Genomic DNA, 21,899 nt, shown 5'->3' with positions numbered 1-21,899 from the left:
ACGTGCTGCAAATATGTTTACAATAGTGTGAATAGACAAAAGTACAATAGCCACGTTTAGGATGCCACTAAGTACACTGAGTGTTTGCTAGTATAATGGCTTAGTTTAAAAAGTTTGAGTGTGTAATGCAGGCAGACGTGCTGCAAATATATTTACAATAGTGTGAATAGACAAAAGTACAATAGCCACGTTTAGGATGCCAATAGGTACACTGAGTGTTTGCTAGTATAATGGCTGAGTTTAAAAAAGTTTGATTGTGCAATTCAGGCAGACGTGCTGCAAATATCGTTACAATAGTGTGAGTAGACAAAAGTACAATAGCCTCGTTTAGGATGCCACTAGGTACACTGAGTGTTTGCTAGAATAATGGCTGAGTTTAAAAAAGTTTGAGTGTGCAATGCAGGTAGACGTGCTGCAAATATGTTTACAATAGTGTGAATAGACAAAAGTACAATAACCACGTTTAGGATGCCAATAGGTACACTGAGTGTTTGCTAGTATAATGGCTGAGTTTAAAAAAGTTTGAGTGTGCAATGCAGGCAGACGTGCTGCAAACATCGTTACAATAGTGTGAATAGACAAAAGTACAATAGCCACGTTTAGGATGCCACTAGGTACACTGAGTGATTGCTAGTATAATGGCTTAGTTTAAAAAAGTTTGAGTGTGCAATGCAGGCAGACGTGCTGCAAATATCGTTACAATAGTGTGAATAGACAAAAGTACAATAGCCACGTTTAGGATGCCACTAGGTACACTAAGTGTTTGCTAGTATAATGGCTGAGTTTAAAAAAGTTGGAGTGTGCAATGCAGGCAGACGTGCTGCAAATATGTTTACAATAGTGTGAATAGACAAAAGTACAATAGCCACGTTTAGGATGCCAATAGGTACACTGAGTGTTTGCTAGCATAATGACTGAGTTTAAAAAAGTTTGAGTGTGCAATGCAGGCAGACGTGCTGCAAATATCGTTACAATAGTGTGAATAGACAAAAGTACAATAGCCACGTTTAGGATGCCACTAGGTACACTGAGTGTTTGCTAGTATAATGGCTGAGTTTAAAAAAGTTGGAGTGTGCAATGCAGGCAGACGTGCTGCAAATATGTTTACAATAGTGTGAATAGACAAAAGTACAATAGCCACGTTTAGGATGCCACTAGGTACACTGACTGTTTGCTAGTATAATGGCTTAGTTTAAAAATTTTGAGTGTGCAATGCAGGCAGACGTGCTGCAAATATCGTTACAATAGTGTGAATAGACAAAAGTACAATAGCCACGTTTAGGATGCCACTAGGTACACTGAGTGTTTGCTAGTATAATGGCTTAGTTTAAAAAGTTTGAGTGTGTAATGCAGGCAGACGTGCTGCAAATATATTTACAATAGTGTGAATAGACAAAAGTACAATAGCCACGTTTAGGATGCCAATAGGTACACTGAGTGTTTGCTAGTATAATGGCTGAGTTTAAAAAAGTTTGAGTGTGCAATTCAGGCAGACGTGCTGCAAATATCGTTACAATAGTGTGAGTAGACAAAAGTACAATAGCCACGTTTAGGATGCCACTAGGTACACTGAGTGTTTGCTAGTATAATGGCTGAGTTTAAAAAAGTTTGAGTGTGCAATGCAGGCAGACGTGCTGCAAATATGTTTACAATAGTGTGAATAGACAAAAGTACAATAGCCACGTTTAGGATGCCAATAGGTACACTGAGTGTTTGCTAGTATAATGGCTGAGTTTAAAAAAGTTTGAGTGTGCAATGCAGGCAGACGTGCTGCAAATATCGTTACAATAGTGTGAATAGACAAAAGTACAATAGCCACGTTTAGGATGCCACTAGGTACACTGAGTGTTTGCTAGTATAATGGCTTAGTTTAAAAAGTTTGAGTGTGCAATGCAGGCAGACGTGCTGCAAATATGTTTACAATAGTGTGAATAGACAAAAGTACAATAGCCACGTTTAGGATGCCAATAGGTACACTGAGTGTTTGCTAGCATAATGGCTGAGTTTAAAAAAGTTTGAGTGTGTAATGCAGGCAGACGTGCTGCAAATATCGTTACAATAGTGTGAATAGACAAAAGTACAATAGCCACGTTTAGGATGCCACTAGGTACACTAAGTGTTTGCTAGTATAATGGCTGAGTTTAAAAAAGTTGGAGTGTGCAATGCAGGCAGACGTGCTGCAAATATGTTTACAATAGTGTGAATAGACAAAAGTACAATAGCCACGTTTAGGATGCCAATAGGTACACTGAGTGTTTGCTAGTATAATGGCTGAGTTTAAAAAAGTTTGAGTGTGCAATGCAGGCAGACGTGCTGCAAATATCGTTACAATAGTGTGAATAGACAAAAGTACAATAGCCACGTTTAGGATGCCACTAGGTACACTGAATGTTTGCTAGTATAATGGCTGAGTTTAAAAAAGTTGGAGTGTGCAATGCAGGCAGACGTGCTGCAAATATGTTTACAATAGTGTGAATAGACAAAAGTACAATAGCCACGTTTAGGATGCCACTAGGTACACTGACTGTTTGCTAGTATAATGGCTTAGTTTAAAAATTTTGAGTGTGCAATGCAGGCAGACGTGCTGCAAATATCGTTACAATAGTGTGAATAGACAAAAGTACAATAGCCACGTTTAGGATGCCACTAGGTACACTGAGTGTTTGCTAGTATAATGGCTGAGTTTAAAAAGTTTGAGTGTGCAATGCAGGCAGACGTGCTGCAAATATGTTTACAATAGTGTGAATAGACAAAAGTACAATAGCCACGTTTAGGATGCCACTAGGTACACTGAGTGTTTGCTAGTATAATGGCTTAGTTTAAAAAGTTTGAGTGTGTAATGCAGGCAGACGTGCTGCAAATATGTTTACAATAGTGTGAATAGACAAAAGTACAATAGCCACGTTTAGGATGCCAATAGGTACACTGAGTGTTTGCTAGTATAATGGCTGAGTTTAAAAAAGTTTGAGTGTGCAATTCAGGCAGACGTGCTGCAAATATCGTTACAATAGTGTGAGTAGACAAAATTACAATAGCCACGTTTAGGATGCCACTAGGTACACTGAGTGTTTGCTAGTATAATGGCTGAGTTTAAAAAAGTTTGAGTGTGCAATGCAGGCAGACGTGCTGCAAATATGTTTACAATAGTGTGAATAGACAAAAGTACAATAGCCACGTTTAGGATGCCAATAGGTACACTGAGTGTTTGCTAGTATAATGGCTGAGTTTAAAAAAGTTTGAGTGTGCAATGCAGGCAGACGTGCTGCAAATATCGTTACAATAGTGTGAATAGACAAAAGTACAATAGCCACGTTTAGGATGCCACTAGGTACACTGAGTGTTTGCTAGTATAATGGCTTAGTTTAAAAAGTTTGAGTGTGCAATGCAGGCAGACGTGCTGCAAATATGTTTACAATAGTGTGAATAGACAAAAGTACAATAGCCACGTTTAGGATGCCACTAGGTACACTGAGTGTTTGCTAGTATAATGGCTTAGTTTAAAAAAGTTTGAGTGTGCAATGCAGGCAGACGTGCTGCAAATATCGTTACAATAGTGTGAATAGACAAAAGTACAATAGCCACGTTTAGGATGCCACTAGGTACACTGAGTGTTTGCTAGTATAATGGCTGAGTTTAAAAAAGTTGGAGTGTGCAATGCAGGCAGACGTGCTGCAAATATGTTTACAATAGTGTGAATAGACAAAAGTACAATAGCCACGTTTAGGATGCCAATAGGTACACTGAGTGTTTGCTAGCATAATGGCTGAGTTTAAAAAAGTTTGAGTGTGCAATGCAGGCAGACGTGCTGCAAATATCGTTACAATAGTGTGAATAGACAAAAGTACAATAGCCACGTTTAGGATGCCACTAGGTACACTGAGTGTTTGCTAGTATAATGGCTGAGTTTAAAAAGTTTGAGTGTGCAATGCAGGCAGACGTGCTGCAAATATGTTTACAATAGTGTGAATAGACAAAAGTACAATAGCCACGTTTAGGATGCCACTAAGTACACTGAGTGTTTGCTAGTATAATGGCTTAGTTTAAAAAGTTTGAGTGTGTAATGCAGGCAGACGTGCTGCAAATATATTTACAATAGTGTGAATAGACAAAAGTACAATAGCCACGTTTAGGATGCCAATAGGTACACTGAGTGTTTGCTAGTATAATGGCTGAGTTTAAAAAAGTTTGATTGTGCAATTCAGGCAGACGTGCTGCAAATATCGTTACAATAGTGTGAGTAGACAAAAGTACAATAGCCACGTTTAGGATGCCACTAGGTACACTGAGTGTTTGCTAGTATAATGGCTGAGTTTAAAAAAGTTTGAGTGTGCAATGCAGGTAGACGTGCTGCAAATATGTTTACAATAGTGTGAATAGACAAAAGTACAATAGCCACGTTTAGGATGCCAATAGGTACACTGAGTGTTTGCTAGTATAATGGCTAAGTTTAAAAAAGTTTGAGTGTGCAATGCAGGCAGACGTGCTGCAAATATCGTTACAATAGTGTGAATAGACAAAAGTACAATAGCCACGTTTAGGATGCCACTAGGTACACTGAGTGTTTGCTAGTATAATGGCTTAGTTTAAAAAGTTTGAGTGTGCAATGCAGGCAGACGTGCTGCAAATATGTTTACAATAGTGTGAATAGACAAAAGTACAATAGCCACGTTTAGGATGCCACTAGGTACACTGAGTGATTGCTAGTATAATGGCTTAGTTTAAAAAAGTTTGAGTGTGCAATGCAGGCAGACGTGCTGCAAATATCGTTACAATAGTGTGAATAGACAAAAGTACAATAGCCACGTTTAGGATGCCACTAGGTACACTAAGTGTTTGCTAGTATAATGGCTGAGTTTAAAAAAGTTGGAGTGTGCAATGCAGGCAGACGTGCTGCAAATATGTTTACAATAGTGTGAATAGACAAAAGTACAATAGCCACGTTTAGGATGCCAATAGGTACACTGAGTGTTTGCTAGTATAATGGCTTAGTTTAAAAAAGTTTGAGTGTGCAATGCAGGCAGACGTGCTGCAAATATCGTTACAATAGTGTGAATAGACAAAAGTACAATAGCCACGTTTAGGATGCCACTAGGTACACTGAGTGTTTGCTAGTATAATGGCTGAGTTTAAAAAAGTTGGAGTGTGCAATGCAGGCAGACGTGCTGCAAATATGTTTACAATAGTGTGAATAGACAAAAGTACAATAGCCACGTTTAGGATGCCAATAGGTACACTGAGTGTTTGCTAGCATAATGGCTGAGTTTAAAAAAGTTTGAGTGTGCAATGCAGGCAGACGTGCTGCAAATATCGTTACAATAGTGTGAATAGACAAAAGTACAATAGCCACGTTTAGGATGCCACTAGGTACACTGAGTGTTTGCTAGTATAATGGCTGAGTTTAAAAAGTTTGAGTGTGCAATGCAGGCAGACGTGCTGCAAATATGTTTACAATAGTGTGAATAGACAAAAGTACAATAGCCACGTTTAGGATGCCACTAAGTACACTGAGTGTTTGCTAGTATAATGGCTTAGTTTAAAAAGTTTGAGTGTGTAATGCAGGCAGACGTGCTGCAAATATATTTACAATAGTGTGAATAGACAAAAGTACAATAGCCACGTTTAGGATGCCAATAGGTACACTGAGTGTTTGCTAGTATAATGGCTGAGTTTAAAAAAGTTTGATTGTGCAATTCAGGCAGACGTGCTGCAAATATCGTTACAATAGTGTAAGTAGACAAAAGTACAATAGCCACGTTTAGGATGCCACTAGGTACACTGAGTGTTTGCTAGTATAATGGCTGAGTTTAAAAAAGTTTGAGTGTGCAATGCAGGTAGACGTGCTGCAAATATGTTTACAATAGTGTGAATAGACAAAAGTACAATAGCCACGTTTAGGATGCCAATAGGTACACTGAGTGTTTGCTAGTATAATGGCTAAGTTTAAAAAAGTTTGAGTGTGCAATGCAGGCAGACGTGCTGCAAATATCGTTACAATAGTGTGAATAGACAAAAGTACAATAGCCACGTTTAGGATGCCACTAGGTACACTGAGTGTTTGCTAGTATAATGGCTTAGTTTAAAAAGTTTGAGTGTGCAATGCAGGCAGACGTGCTGCAAATATGTTTACAATAGTGTGAATAGACAAAAGTACAATAGCCACGTTTAGGATGCCACTAGGTACACTGAGTGATTGCTAGTATAATGGCTTAGTTTAAAAAAGTTTGAGTGTGCAATGCAGGCAGACGTGCTGCAAATATCGTTACAATAGTGTGAATAGACAAAAGTACAATAGCCACGTTTAGGATGCCACTAGGTACACTAAGTGTTTGCTAGTATAATGGCTGAGTTTAAAAAAGTTGGAGTGTGCAATGCAGGCAGACGTGCTGCAAATATGTTTACAATAGTGTGAATAGACAAAAGTACAATAGCCACGTTTAGGATGCCAATAGGTACACTGAGTGTTTGCTAGCATAATGACTGAGTTTAAAAAAGTTTGAGTGTGCAATGCAGGCAGACGTGCTGCAAATATCGTTACAATAGTGTGAATAGACAAAAGTACAATAGCCACGTTTAGGATGCCACTAGGTACACTGACTGTTTGCTAGTATAATGGCTTAGTTTAAAAATTTTGAGTGTGCAATGCAGGCAGACGTGCTGCAAATATCGTTACAATAGTGTGAATAGACAAAAGTACAATAGCCACGTTTAGGATGCCACTAGGTACACTGAGTGTTTGCTAGTATAATGGCTGAGTTTAAAAAGTTTGAGTGTGCAATGCAGGCAGACGTGCTGCAAATATGTTTACAATAGTGTGAATAGACAAAAGTACAATAGCCACGTTTAGGATGCCACTAAGTACACTGAGTGTTTGCTAGTATAATGGCTTAGTTTAAAAAGTTTGAGTGTGTAATGCAGGCAGACGTGCTGCAAATATATTTACAATAGTGTGAATAGACAAAAGTACAATAGCCACGTTTAGGATGCCAATAGGTACACTGAGTGTTTGCTAGTATAATGGCTGAGTTTAAAAAAGTTTGAGTGTGCAATTCAGGCAGACGTGCTGCAAATATCGTTACAATAGTGTGAGTAGACAAAAGTACAATAGCCACGTTTAGGATGCCACTAGGTACACTGAGTGTTTGCTAGTATAATGGCTGAGTTTAAAAAAGTTTGAGTGTGCAATGCAGGCAGACGTGCTGCAAATATGTTTACAATAGTGTGAATAGACAAAAGTACAATAGCCACGTTTAGGATGCCACTAGGTACACTGAGTGATTGCTAGTATAATGGCTTAGTTTAAAAAAGTTTGAGTGTGCAATGCAGGCAGACGTGCTGCAAATATCGTTACAATAGTGTGAATAGACAAAAGTACAATAGCCACGTTTAGGATGCCAATAGGTACACTGAGTGTTTGCTAGTATAATGGCTTAGTTTAAAAAGTTTGAGTGTGCAATGCAGGCAGACGTGCTGCAAATATGTTTACAATAGTGTGAATAGACAAAAGTACAATAGCCACGTTTAGGATGCCACTAGGTACACTGAGTGTTTGCTAGTATAATGGCTTAGTTTAAAAAGTTTGAGTGTGCAATGCAGGCAGACGTGCTGCAAATATGTTTACAATAGTGTGAATAGACAAAAGTACAATAGCCACGTTTAGGATGCCAATAGGTACACTGACTGTTTGCTAGTATAATGGCTGAGTTTAAAAAAGTTTGAGTGTGCAATGCAGGCAGACGTGCTGCAAATATCGTTACAATAGTGTGAATAGACAAAAGTACAATAGCCACGTTTAGGATGCCACTAGGTACACTGAGTGTTTGCTAGTGTAATGGCTGAGTTTAAAAAAGTTGGAGTGTGCAATGCAGGCAGACGTGCTGCAAATATGTTTACAATAGTGTGAATAGACAAAAGTACAATAGCCACGTTTAGGATGCCAATAGGTACACTGAGTGTTTGCTAGTATAATGGCTGAGTTTAAAAAAGTTTGAGTGTGCAATGCAGGCAGACGTGCTGCAAATATCGTTACAATAGTGTGAATAGACAAAAGTACAATAGCCACGTTTAGGATGCCACTAGGTACACTGAGTGTTTGCTAGTATAATGGCTGAGTTTAAAAAAGTTTGAGTGTGCAATGCAGGCAGACGTGCTGCAAATATGTTTACAATAGTGTGAATAGACAAAAGTACAATAGCCACGTTTAGGATGCCACTAGGTACACTGACTGTTTGCTAGTATAATGGCTTAGTTTAAAAAAGTTTGAGTGTGCAATGCAGGCAGACGTGCTGCAAATATCGTTACAATAGTGTGAATAGACAAAAGTACAATAGCCACGTTTAGGATGCCACTAGGTACACTGAGTGTTTGCTAGTATAATGGCTTAGTTTAAAAAAGTTTGAGTGTGCAAAGCAGGCAGACGTGCTGCAAATATGTTTACAATAGTGTGAATAGACAAAAGTACAATAGCCACGTTTAGGATGCCACTAGGTACACTGAGTGTTTGCTAGTATAATGGCTTAGTTTAAAAAGTTTGAGTGTGCAATGCAGGCAGACGTGCTGCAAATATGTTTACAATAGTGTGAATAGACAAAAGTACAATAGCCACGTTTAGGATGCCACTAGGTACACTGAGTGTTTGCTAGTATAACGGCTTAGTTTAAAAAGTTTGAGTGTGCAATGCAGGCAGACGTGCTGCAAATATGTTTACAATAGTGTGAATAGACAAAAGTACAATAGCCACGTTTAGGATGCCAATAGGTACACTGAGTGTTTGCTAGTATAATGGCTGAGTTTAAAAAAGTTTGAGTGTGCAATGCAGGCAGATGTGCTGCAAATATGTTTACAATAGTGTGAATAGACAAAAGTACAATAGCCACGTTTAGGATGCCAATAGGTACACTGAGTGTTTGCTAGCATAATGGCTGAGTTTAAAAAAGTTTGAGTGTGCAATGCAGGCAGACGTGCTGCAAATATCGTTACAATAGTGTGAATAGACAAAAGTACAATAGCCACGTTTAGGATGCCACTAGGTACACTGAGTGTTTGCTAGTATAATGGCTGAGTTTAAAAAAGTTGGAGTGTGCAATGCAGGCAGACGTGCTGCAAATATGTTTACAATAGTGTGAATAGACAAAAGTACAATAGCCACGTTTAGGATGCCACTAGGTACACTGACTGTTTGCTCGTATAATGGCTTAGTTTAAAAAAGTTTGAGTGTGCAATGCAGGCAGACGTGCTGCAAATATCGTTACAATAGTGTGAATAGACAAAAGTACAATAGCCACATTTAGGATGCCACTAGGTACACTGAGTGTTTGCTAGTATAATGGCTGAGTTTAAAAAAGTTGGAGTGTGCAATGCAGGCAGACGTGCTGCAAATATCGTTACAATAGTGTGAATAGACAAAAGTACAATAGCCACGTTTAGGATGCCACTAGGTACACTGAGTGTTTGCTAGTATAATGGCTGAGTTTAACAAAGTTTGAGTGTGCAATGCAGGCAAACGTGCTGCAAATATCGTTACAATAGTGTGAATAGACAAAAGTACAATAGCCACGTTTAGGATGCCACTAGGTACACTGAGTGTTTGCTAGTATAATGGCTGAGTTTAAAAAAGTTGGAGTGTGCAATGCAGGCAGACGTGCTGCAAATATGTTTACAATAGTGTGAATAGACAAAAGTACAATAGCCACGTTTAGGATGCCACTAGGTACACTGACTGTTTGCTGATATAATGGCTTAGTTTAAAAAAGTTTGAGTGTGCAATGCAGGCAGACGTGCTGCAAATATCGTTACAATAGTGTGAATAGACAAAAGTACAATAGCCACGTTTAGGATGCCACTAGGTACACTGAGTGTTTGCTAGTATAATGGCTTAGTTTAAAAAAGTTTGAGTGTGCAATGCAGGCAGACGTGCTGCAAATATGTTTACAAAAGTGTGAATAGACAAAAGTACAATAACCACGTTTAGGATGCCACTAGGTACACTGAGTGTTTGCTAGTATAATGGCTTAGTTTAAAAAGTTTGAGTGTGCAATGCAGGCAGACGTGCTGCAAATATGTTTACAATAGTGTGAATAGACAAAAGTACAATAGCCACGTTTAGGATGCCACAAGGTACACTGAGTGTTTGCTAGTATAATGGCTTAGTTTAAAAAGTTTGAGTGTGCAATGCAGGCAGACGTGCTGCAAATATGTTTACAATAGTGTGAATAGACAAAAGTACAATAGCCACGTTTAGGATGCCACTAGGTACACTGAGTGTTTGCTAGTATAATGGCTGAGTTTAAAAAAGTTGGAGAGTGCAATGCAGGCAGACGTGCTGCAAATATGTTTACAATAGTGTGAATAGACAAAAGTACAATAGCCACGTTTAGGATGCCACTAGGTACACTGACTGTTTGCTAGTATAATGGCTTAGTTTAAAAAAGTTTGAGTGTGCAATGCAGGCAGACGTGCTGCAAATATCGTTACAATAGTGTGAATAGACAAAAGTACAATAGCCACGTTTAGGATGCCACTAGGTACACTGAGTGTTTGCTAGTATAATGGCTGAGTTTAAAAAAGTTTGAGTGTGCAATGCAGGCAGACGTGCTGCAAATATCATTACAATAGTGTGAATAGACAAAAGTACAATAGCCACGTTTAGGATGCCACTAGGTACACTGAGTGTTTGCTAGTATAATGGCTGAGTTTAACAAAGTTTGAGTGTGCAATGCAGGCAGACGTGCTGCAAATATCGTTACAATAGTGTGAATAGACAAAAGTACAATAGCCACGTTTAGGATGCCACTAGGTACACTGAGTGTTTGCTAGTATAATGGCTGAGTTTAAAAAAGTTGGAGTGTGCAATGCAGGCAGACGTGCTGCAAATATGTTTACAATAGTGTGAATAGACAAAAGTACAATAGCCACGTTTAGGATGCCACTAGGTACACTGACTGTTTGCTAGTATAATGGCTTAGTTTAAAAAAGTTTGAGTGTGCAATGCAGGCAGACGTGCTGCAAATATCGTTACAATAGTGTGAATAGACAAAAGTACAATAGCCACGTTTAGGATGCCACTAGGTACACTGAGTGTTTGCTAGTATAATGGCTTAGTTTAAAAAAGTTTGAGTGTGCAATGCAGGCAGACGTGCTGCAAATATGTTTACAATAGTGTGAATAGACAAAAGTACAATAGCCACGTTTAGGATGCCACTAGGTACACTGAGTGTTTGCTAGTATAATGGCTTAGTTTAAAAAGTTTGAGTGTGCAATGCAGGCAGACGTGCTGCAAATATCGTTACAATAGTGTGAATAGACAAAAGTACAATAGCCACGTTTAGGATGCCACTAGGTACACTGAGTGTTTGCTAGTATAATGGCTTAGTTTAAAAAGTTTGACTGTGCAATGCAGGCAGACGTGCTGCAAATATCGTTACAATAGTGTGAATAGACAAAAGTACAATAGCCACGTTTAGGATGCCACTAGGTACACTGAGTGTTTGCTAGTATAATGGCTGAGTTTAAAAAAGTTTGAGTGTGCAATGCAGGCAGACGTGCTGCAAATATCGTTACAATAGTGTGAATAGACAAAAGTACAATAGCCACGTTTAGGATGCCACTAGGTACACTGAGTGTTTGCTAGTATAATGGCTGAGTTTAACAAAGTTTGAGTGTGCAATGCAGGCAGACGTGCTGCAAATATCGTTACAATAGTGTGAATAGACAAAAGTACAATAGCCACGTTTAGGATGCCACTAGGTACACTGAGTGTTTGACAAAGAAACAACAAAGAGCCAGCACCAATGTGCGCTAAGGCATCAAATATTCCAAACTGCATTATAAAAAATTTTTTTGAGATTTTTGGCAAAAAATTGCAATTTCTTGAGCTGCTTCGCCACGTCACGGCAAATCTCATTTGAAGCAGTCCTACACTAAAATATTTTTATAAAATGTGCCATGCGGCCTCACATATAAATAGCAGAACTGCTCTCAGCAGCACTCACCTGGTCTATTGCAGTCCCGTACCCATGACTGAGTCATGGCTGTGGGCGGGACAGGTCCAAGCAAATGCTGCATGAAGTATATATATAGCCTGTGGACAAAGCCTGATGACCCAATGTGAACAGTCACCAAACGCCAAAATCTATACAGATGGAATACATCCCAAATTGGGGTGCATAGCAAGGTGGAGGTCAACCACCGACCAATTCAACAAAGAAACAACAAAGAGCCAGCACCAATGTGCACTAAGGCATCAAATATTCCAAACTGCATTATAAAAATTTTTTTTGAGATTTTTGGCAAAAAATTGCAATTTCTTGAGCTGCTTCGCCACGTCACGGCAAATCTCATTTGAAGCAGTCCTACACTAAAATATTTTTATAAAATGTGCCATGCGGCCTCACATATAAATAGCAGAACTGCTCTCAGCAGCACTCACCTGGTCTATTGCAGTCCCGTACCCATGACTGAGTCATGGCTGTGGGCGGGACAGGTCCAAGCAAATGCTGCATGAAGTATATATATAGCCTGTGGACAAAGCCTGATGACCCAATGTGAACAGTCACCAAACGCCAAAATCTATACAGATGGAATACATCCCAAATTGGGGTGCATAGCAAGGTGGAGGTCAACCACCGACCAATTCAACAAAGAAACAACAAAGAGCCAGCACCAATGTGCACTAAGGCATCAAATATTCCAAACTGCATTATAAAAAAATTTTTTGAGATTTTTGGCAAAAAATTGCAATTTCTTGAGCTGCTTCGCCACGTCACGGCAAATCTCATTTGAAGCAGTCCTACACTAAAATATTTTTATAAAATGTGCCATGCGGCCTCACATATAAATAGCAGAACTGCTCTCAGCAGCACTCACCTGGTCTATTGCAGTCCCGTACCCATGACTGAGTCATGGCTGTGGGCGGGACAGGTCCAAGCAAATGCTGCATGAAGTATATATATAGCCTGTGGACAAAGCCTGATGACCCAATGTGAACAGTCACCAAACGCCAAAATCTATACAGATGGAATACATCCCAAATTGGGGTGCATAGCAAGGTGGAGGTCAACCACCGACCAATTCAACAAAGAAACAACAAAGAGCCAGCACCAATGTGCACTAAGGCATCAAATATTCCAAACTGCATTATAAAAAATTTTTTTGAGATTTTTGGCAAAAAATTGCAATTTCTTGAGCTGCTTCGCCACGTCACGGCAAATCTCATTTGAAGCAGTCCTACACTAAAATATTTTTATAAAATGTGCCATGCGGCCTCACATATAAATAGCAGAACTGCTCTCAGCAGCACTCACCTGGTCTATTGCAGTCCCGTACCCATGACTGAGTCATGGCTGTGGGCGGGACAGGTCCAAGCAAATGCTGCATGAAGTATATATATAGCCTGTGGACAAAGCCTGATGACCCAATGTGAACAGTCACCAAACGCCAAAATCTATACAGATGGAATACATCCCAAATTGGGGTGCATAGCAAGGTGGAGGTCAACCACCGACCAATTCAACAAAGAAACAACAAAGAGCCAGCACCAATGTGCACTAAGGCATCAAATATTCCAAACTGCATTATAAAAATTTTTTTTGAGATTTTTGGCAAAAAATTGCAATTTCTTGAGCTGCTTCGCCACGTCACGGCAAATCTCATTTGAAGCAGTCCTACACTAAAATATTTTTATAAAATGTGCCATGCGGCCTCACATATAAATAGCAGAACTGCTCTCAGCAGCACTCACCTGGTCTATTGCAGTCCCGTACCCATGACTGAGTCATGGCTGTGGGCGGGACAGGTCCAAGCAAATGCTGCATGAAGTATATATATAGCCTGTGGACAAAGCCTGATGACCCAATGTGAACAGTCACCAAACGCCAAAATCTATACAGATGGAATACATCCCAAATTGGGGTGCATAGCAAGGTGGAGGTCAACCACCGACCAATTCAACAAAGAAACAACAAAGAGCCAGCACCAATGTGCACTAAGGCATCAAATATTCCAAACTGCATTCTAAAAAATTTTTTTGAGATTTTTGGCAAAAAATTGCAATTTCTTGAGCTGCTTCGCCACGTCACGGCAAATCTCATTTGAAGCAGTCCTACACTAAAATATTTTTATAAAATGTGCCATGCGGCCTCACATATAAATAGCAGAACTGCTCTCAGCAGCACTCACCTGGTCTATTGCAGTCCCGTACCCATGACTGAGTCATGGCTGTGGGCGGGACAGGTCCAAGCAAATGCTGCATGAAGTATATATATAGCCTGTGGACAAAGCCTGATGACCCAATGTGAACAGTCACCAAACGCCAAAATCTATACAGATGGAATACATCCCAAATTGGGGTGCATAGCAAGGTGGAGGTCAACCACCGACCAATTCAACAAAGAAACAACAAAGAGCCAGCACCAATGTGCACTAAGGCATCAAATATTCCAAACTGCATTATAAAAAATTTTTTTGAGATTTTTGGCAAAAAATTGCAATTTCTTGAGCTGCTTCGCCACGTCACGGCAAATCTCATTTGAAGCAGTCCTACACTAAAATATTTTTATAAAATGTGCCATGCGGCCTCACATATAAATAGCAGAACTGCTCTCAGCAGCACTCACCTGGTCTATTGCAGTCCCGTACCCATGACTGAGTCATGGCTGTGGGCGGGACAGGTCCAAGCAAATGCTGCATGAAGTATATATATAGCCTGTGGACAAAGCCTGATGACCCAATGTGAACAGTCACCAAACGCCAAAATCTATACAGATGGAATACATCCCAAATTGGGGTGCATAGCAAGGTGGAGGTCAACCACCGACCAATTCAACAAAGAAACAACAAAGAGCCAGCACCAATGTGCACTAAGGCATCAAATATTCCAAACTGCATTATAAAAATTTTTTTGGAGATTTTTGGCAAAAAATTGCAATTTCTTGAGCTGCTTCGCCACGTCACGGCAAATCTCATTTGAAGCAGTCCTACACTAAAATATTTTTATAAAATGTGCCATGCGGCCTCACATATAAATAGCAGAACTGCTCTCAGCAGCACTCACCTGGTCTATTGCAGTCCCGTACCCATGACTGAGTCATGGCTGTGGGCGGGACAGGTCCAAGCAAATGCTGCATGAAGTATATATATAGCCTGTGGACAAAGCCTGATGACCCAATGTGAACAGTCACCAAACGCCAAAATCTATACAGATGGAATACATCCCAAATTGGGGTGCATAGCAAGGTGGAGGTCAACCACCGACCAATTCAACAAAGAAACAACAAAGAGCCAGCACCAATGTGCACTAAGGCATCAAATATTCCAAACTGCATTATAAAAAATTTTTTTGAGATTTTTGGCAAAAAATTGCAATTTCTTGAGCTGCTTCGCCACGTTACGGCAAATCTCATTTGAAGCAGTCCTACACTAAAATATTTTTATAAAATGTGCCATGCGGCCTCACATATAAATAGCAGAACTGCTCTCAGCAGCACTCACCTGGTCTATTGCAGTCCCGTACCCATGACTGAGTCATGGCTGTGGGCGGGACAGGTCCAAGCAAATGCTGCATGAAGTATATATATAGCCTGTGGACAAAGCCTGATGACCCACGTTTAGGATGCCACTAGGTACACTGAGTGTTTGCTAGTATAATGGCTGAGTTTAAAAAAGTTGGAGTGTGCAATGCAGGCAGACGTGCTCCAAATATGTTTACAATAGTGTGAATAGACAAAAGTACAATAGCCACGTTTAGGATGCCACTAGGTACACTGACTGTTTGCTAGTATAATGGCTTAGTTTAAAAAGTTTGAGTGTGCAATGCAGGCAGACGTGCTGCAAATATCATTACAATAGTGTGAATAGACAAAAGTACAATAGCCACGTTTAGGATGCCACTAGGGACACTGAGTGTTTGCTAGTATAATGGCTTAGTTTAAAAAAGTTGGAGTGTGCAATGCAGGCAGACGTGCTGCAAATATCGTTACAATAGTGTGAATAGACAAAAGTACAATAGCTACGTTTAGGATGCCACTAGGTACACTGAGTGTTTGCTAGTATAATGGCTTGGTTTAAAAAAGTTTGAGTGTGCAATGCAGGCAGACGTGCTGCAAATATGTTTACAATAGTGTGAATAGACAAAAGTACAATAGCCACGTTTAGGATGCCACTAGGTACACTGAGTGTTTGCTAGTATAATGGCTTAGTTTAAAAAAGTTGGAGTGTGCAATGCAGGCAGACGTGCTCTGCAAATGTCTTTGCACTAGTGGGACTATAGCAAAGTCCAATAGCCACGTTTAGGATGCCACTAGGTACACAGAGTGTTTGCTAGTAAAATGGCTTAGTTTAAAAAAGTTGGAGTGTGCAATGCAGGCAGACGTGCTCTGCAAATGTCTTTGCACTAGTGGGACTATAGCAAAGTCCAATAGCCACGTTTAGGATGCCACTAGGTACACTGAGTGTTTGCTAGTATAATGGCTTAGTTTAAAAAAGTTTGAGTGTGCAATGCAGGCAGACGTGCTCTGCAAATGTCTTTGCACTAATGGGACTATAGCAAAGTCCAATAGCCACGTTTAGTATGCCACTAGGTACACTGACTGTTTGCTAGTATAATGGCTTAGTTAAAAAGAGTTGGAGTCTGCAATGCAGGCAGACGTGCTCTGCAAATGTCTTTGCACTAGTGGGACTATAGCAAAGTCCAATAGCCACGTTTAGGATGCCACTAGGTACACTGAGTGTTTGCTAGTATAATGGCTTAGTTTAAAAAAGTTGGAGTGTGCAATGCAGGCAGACGTGCTCTGCAAATGTCTTTGCTCTAGTGGGACTATAGCAAAGTCCAATAGCCACGTTTAGGATGCCACTAGGTACACTGAGTGTTTGCTAGTAAAATTGCTTAGTTTAAAAAAGTTGGCGTGTGCAATGCAGGCAGACATGCTCTGCAAATGTCTTTGCACTAGTGGGACTATAGCAAAGTCCAATAGCCACGTTTAGGATGCCACTAGGTACACTGAGTGTTTGCTAGTATAATGGCTTAGTTTAAAAAAGTTTGAGTGTGCAATGCAGGCAGACGTGCTCTGCAAATGTCTTTGCACTAGTGGAACTATAGCAAAGTCCAATAGCCACGTTTAGGATGCCACTAGGTACACTGACTGTTTGCTAGTATAATGGCTTAGCTAAAAAGAGTTGGAGTCTGCAATGCAGGCAGACGTGCTCTGCAAATGTCTTTGCCCTAGTGGGACTATAGCAAAGTCTAATAGCCACGTTTAGGATGCCACTAGGTACACTGAGTGTTTGCTAGTATAATGGCTTAGTTTAAAAAAGTTGGAGAGTGCAATGCAGGCAGACGTGCTGTTCAAATGTCTTTGCACTAGTGGGACTATAGCAAAGTCCAATAGCCACGTTTAGGATGCCACTAGGTACACTGAGTGTTTGCTAGTAAAATTGCTTAGTTTAAAAAAGTTGGAGTGTGCAATGCAGGCAGACGTGCTCTGCAAATGTCTTTGCACTAGTGGGACTATAGCAAAGTCCAATAGCCACGTTTAGGATGCCACTAGGTACACTGAGTGTTTGCTAGTATAATGTCTTAGTTATAATGAGTTGGAGTGTGCAGAGGACAAGAGGGTACAGTGGCAGGATTGTGGTGGTCTGGGTAGAGGAATGGAAGCCTGCCTTTCTATTCCCTCCTAATGGTGAAATGCAGGGAGGAAATCCCTGACCTTGGCTACACAGACGCTGTTGCTGTTTTCAGGACCTGTCACCTATGGCTCTCTGACCCTGCCGGTTTGAGCCCTTAAAAGGACTGCTATAAAGTGCTCTCCCTAAGCTTTCTAACGCTGTGTATGCAGCGCATACAGCTGTATCGGCGATAGGACTCAGGAGGACGGAGCTGCGACAGTGATGTCTGACACCAAAGACGCAGAAGGCAGATAATGGCGTCCTGGAAGAAAATGTCCGGTTTTATAATGCAGGGACATGTGACATGGACATCCTATCACACATGCCGTTGCTTCTCTGGCTCAAAGTCCACTTAGCTGTGTGTGTGTCTGGGATTGGCTGACATGCTGGCCCGCCCCACAAGACGCGCGCGCTTAGGGAAGGAAGACAAGAAAAAAAAAAAAAAATGGCGATCGCCATTATAAAAACAGCAGTGATCTGAAGGCGCTGTTCACGCACACTATACACTGAAATGTCATAATAGTGTGATTCACAGAGTGACTTTCACTATTACAGCAGAAACCAAGCTAGGATTTAGCTGTTTTTTTGCTGCTAGAACCGTTCTCGAACGTTTCTAGAACTATCGAGCTTTTGCAAAAAGCTCGAGTTCTAGTTCGATCTAGAACAGGCCCCAAAATCACTCGAGCCTAGAACTGGAGAACCACGAAACACGAACCGCGCTCAACTCTAGTTGTGAATGACCATGTACATCTGATTGTTTCTGATCTGACACTGTTATTTGGTAGAAGATATATTATAAAGAGTCTCAACAGACCCTTCGCTCTTCCCTCAGTTGAGGCGAGAGTGGAAGAACTAATTAGATTTGCTTCTGATACAGTTTTAGTTCTTATTTATAGAGTGGGTCAGATTTTTCTCCAGGAACCTCCTTGAGAAACAATATGGCTGTCATCTTACTGAACATCCTTCTAGAAATCAATACATACCACACATGAATATGATATATCCATAATTTAGGGAGCACAACACTTCAGTGGGTTTTCAGTTATGGAAACCTTTGCAATTTTACCCTCATATGTGATTTTGCTCACTGATTATGGATACAGCTCAAATTGAGAACATTACATGCCACACCTATAATGTTGCCTGCTGCCTCAATTTGCTTTCTTTATGTGTACCTATTCATTTAGTATTTTTTGTTCTATCCTCTTGGCAAGAAATGATTAATTGGAATTGAAAAGATAAAAACACAGCCACAGGCAGTATCTGAATGGGGAGTAGAACTAAAACATGCAGGTCCCAATTGACCTCCATTGCCTCTTGCAACTACAGGGTGGGCAATAAGTATGGATACACCCTGGGTAGGCCATAAGTATGGATACACCTTGATAAAAAGATGTGTAAAGTTGAATTAAAAATGGCGGCTTTGCAGATGGCCGCCATGGGTGTCACCTGGCCTCAAATTTTTTGCCCCTCCCATGTAGTAATATGCCACAAACGGTAAGGTGATATAAGCACCCAGGGTGTATCCATACTTATGGCCCACCCTGTATATTAATGGATAGAAAATAGAGTGCATTATGAAATACATAGCATATCATTCATCTTAGTCATATCAAATAATGTTACTTCTGACGCCTTCACAGAATGGTCTCCATGATCACAAATGACTAAGAGGGATAATTTTTGGACAGTTTTTTTAATTAAAAAAATATCTGAAGTCTATAAGTGTGCTTTGCTATTAAAAGGGCTGTTATCTACTGCCAGGTTTCTATGGTGAACTCACTTTGACAACTCTGGCAATGTTTGCTCTCCGAATTTTAAAAATGGTTGGGTACACTCATAGGAGACCTTAGAGTGTTGGATATGCTTCTTAAGGGCAATTTGAGGCTGAGCAGTTGAACTTTAATTTTACAAACCTTTGAACTGCAAAAGATTTGATCATTTTTTGGTAGGTCTTCTTCAAAATATAACATTTTTGTATTTTTATTATTTTTATATTTCTCTAATTTAAAAGCATCCTAAAATGTCACCGACAAATATACAGTATTAATATTTTTTTATTTAGCTCCAACATATTTTGCAGAGCTTAAGAATTCAGAAATTAAAACAATCTTGCTATGACATTGGATAACTGGATTATTTCAATTTTACTACAATGATACTATGCAGTTTATCTGAAAATGTGTTAAAGGCAATGGTACTCTTATCTCTGCTTTTAAGCACAGGCTTTTCTATATATGGTATTTAAAAGGCGAGCTATTTTGAGGAGATTTACAGTACTAGCTCTTGCTGACCACTGCAGTAATAACCTCGTTCTGACCTTTGGAAAATTGAGAACTAGCTTTGTTTCTTTAGTTCCAATAGAGTTTTGAGATTCCACAGAGTGCTGAGATAACAATGTTCCCGTTATAACAATCACTTTCATATGATGGTTGTATGATATAAACTACTTTCCCCTGAGCTCATCCGTCAGATAACATCTATGTTTATCTGGAAAAAAAAATGATCCGCTTTAAACTCTTTCTATTACATCCTACATGCCTGTCTCATATGAAAGCCATTGTCCCGACTTAAATATCCCAATATTATTAGCTGTATTTTATGTTTTTATGTTCAAATCAATCCTTAGGTGATAATTTTAATGTGTTGAAGTTAGGATTTAGACTGGCGATGGCTATAACAATTCCTTGGGAAAATTGGCTAGAAAAGCAAAGTATGCAGGTGACTGTGATAAAGATCATTAAGTCATAATAAAGCTGCTATGCGCAATTGCCAGGATTAATCTATGAGCATCCGCTCAAACTTGCACTCAACTTCTACTCATGCTATAAACTAATCATAAATCACATAAATCACATACCACCAGTAAAAAAACAAATTTATTTTATTTTACTTGCACATTAAGCATTATAAATTTACACGGTATTTTACAAGCAACATCATCATTGTGCCCATTGGGGCTCACAAATTCCCTAAAAGTACACGTACATTTCAATAAATTAGAATATCATCAAAAGTTAATTTATTTCGAGAATTCAATACAAAAAGGGAAACATATTTATGTAGAGTCATTACACACAGAGGGATCTATTTCAAGTGTTCATTTCTGTTAATGTTGATTGTTGATGATTATGACTTGCAGCCAATGAAAACCCAAAAGTCATTATCTCAGAAAATTAGAATATTATAAAAGACCAACTGAAAAAATTATTATGTACTCAGAAATGTTGGCGCTTAGATTTATAACTAGACGATGAGTTAATAAGGGGCCAAGTGTTACGGGGGAACCGGCAGATTAGGACCAGGGGTATATATCCCAATCGCCAGTCGGGGCCCACCGTGCTCCAGATGGTAATGGAGCTGCTGGCACCCTGTGGGTTAGGCGGAAACTATAGAGCTGGATGGCTCTGAGATAACTCAAGAAAACTGTCACGTGTGTAGGGACACGTCAGACCGGACGACAATCCAGTTAGCGTTTCGGTGGAGCGGACACTGCTCTGACCACATGTGTAACAACACGTCAGGCCGGATGGTAACCAGTTAGCGTTGACTGAGAAGACCGCTGCGACAGCGCCCTGTTGGCCACGTGTGTAAGACACGTCAGGCCAAGCGGTCCTCCGATTAGCGTTTCTGGCCACCACTCGACTGGGCATGTGTGTAAAGGACACGTCAGACCAGGTAGTCACACCAGTAGCATTTGACTGGGAAGCCGAGGAGGATAATAGGGTTCACACACCCAATCCAGGAACACCCTGTTAACTTCACAGGGGTTCTGGGGTGCGCTGTCCATGCGCGTAGAGGGCACAACCGGATAGGTGGCGCAGCAGGTACACTGTCTGTGTGCGTAGAGGGCACTCTCGGACAGGTGACGCAACAGGTATTCTGTCCGTGTGCGTAGGAGGCACAACTGAACAGGTGATGCAGCAGCCGCAGCCCAGTTAACGCCACTGGACTGCTCTAGCACAACAGGAACGGTAGCAAGGAAGCACGGTGCCTGACCCTCATGTGCTGAGCCACGAATCTTGGCGTGACAGGCACCGTTCGCCTAGCCCTACCTACCGCTTCCAACAAGGCTTATGCCACCAAGAACTCTAAATGAAGACTGCTCACCTCCATGTTGACTCCAGCCCCTTTTATAACCTGGGTCCGCCCCTACCCAGGGTGGAACCACCAAGGTCCAATAGCAGAGTGCCATGTCATCAGTGACGTCACATGCAACCTATCCGGAAACACCACGTCAT

The 21,899-nt window shown here is 40.4% G+C and overlaps 1 protein-coding gene across 1 annotated transcript in view; it reads left to right on the top strand.

Moving 5' to 3' along the window:
* NAALADL2 (N-acetylated alpha-linked acidic dipeptidase like 2) overlaps positions 1-21,899 on the top strand; it is a 937,508-nt gene that overhangs the window by 209,209 nt on the left and 706,400 nt on the right. The gene's annotated exons all lie outside the window — the stretch shown is intronic.

Source organism: Anomaloglossus baeobatrachus, chromosome 3 (assembly GCF_048569485.1).
Source record: "Anomaloglossus baeobatrachus isolate aAnoBae1 chromosome 3, aAnoBae1.hap1, whole genome shotgun sequence".
NCBI classification, from domain to species: Eukaryota; Metazoa; Chordata; class Amphibia; order Anura; family Aromobatidae; genus Anomaloglossus; species Anomaloglossus baeobatrachus.
This window is presented reverse-complemented; position numbering and strand designations above follow the sequence as displayed.